At 35.7% G+C, this 879-nt stretch overlaps 1 pseudogene; it reads right to left on the reverse strand.

The window, feature by feature from the left end:
- LOC138030483 (uncharacterized) overlaps positions 1 to 360 on the reverse strand; it is a 2,055-nt pseudogene extending 1,695 nt beyond the window's left edge.
- Positions 361 to 879: the final 519 nt, after the last annotated feature.

Below are 879 nucleotides of genomic sequence, written 5' to 3' on the forward strand. Positions count from 1 at the left end.
ATTTAATGAGAGAACATGGAATAGCATGTAAATACTAACAATCTAGTGGCCCTGATTGCCAGTTAATAAATACATACTAATTAGACTTACAATAAAAATTATTGCAAATGTACAAAACTATGGAACAATTACAAGCATGTGGCAAACAATTTATAACGAAAAAAAGGAAAAAATTGCTGTTCCAAAGGGAGTTTTTTAAATGTTAGGATACTGCAAACACTCTAAAAAAGTGAAGCACAACACTGAAAAGTAATTACTTTTCAAGTCCCATGGAAAGGGGTCATAATGAGCAGGAAACAGCCGCCGCTTCATAATGTGGATGGCTTTTTCAAATGGAACTGGATTTCCATCACCATTCATGAACTCATCCAGCCATATGATATCTTCTGTAGGCACTGCAGGGTGGTGAGCCTGAGCTGAAATGGTAACCATCCCATTGGAACCTGTTTAAATATAAGAAGTATAGGGGCTAGAAAACTTCTAACAATACCTACACTGAAAAATAGAGATACTTCGCAGTTGAAAATGCCAGTGTGGTTTTCCAGAAACTGTATTGAAACCGCTTAAACCCCAGCTTTTAGAACCAGCAATAAACCAATCAAGTATACAAACAAAGAAGTGATCAACTAAAACAACCAGGATAAACTTAATAGACCGAATGCACAAATGGCGACCAAAAAAATATTCTTTTGTTTATGTGCAAATTAGACTCACTAGCCTCGTTTGCATGGACAAAATACAAAAGAAATGTTGCTTAAGAGCGAGGTTAGTGAGTCTAATTAGCACATAAACAAAATTTATGCACTCGGTCTATAATTCTCATCATTATCACCAACATCGAGATAATAAACATGTATTTTCCCAGGAAGCTCCAATCAC

Source organism: Montipora capricornis, chromosome 13 (genome assembly GCF_036669925.1).
Source record: "Montipora capricornis isolate CH-2021 chromosome 13, ASM3666992v2, whole genome shotgun sequence".
NCBI classification, from domain to species: domain Eukaryota; kingdom Metazoa; phylum Cnidaria; class Anthozoa; order Scleractinia; family Acroporidae; genus Montipora; species Montipora capricornis.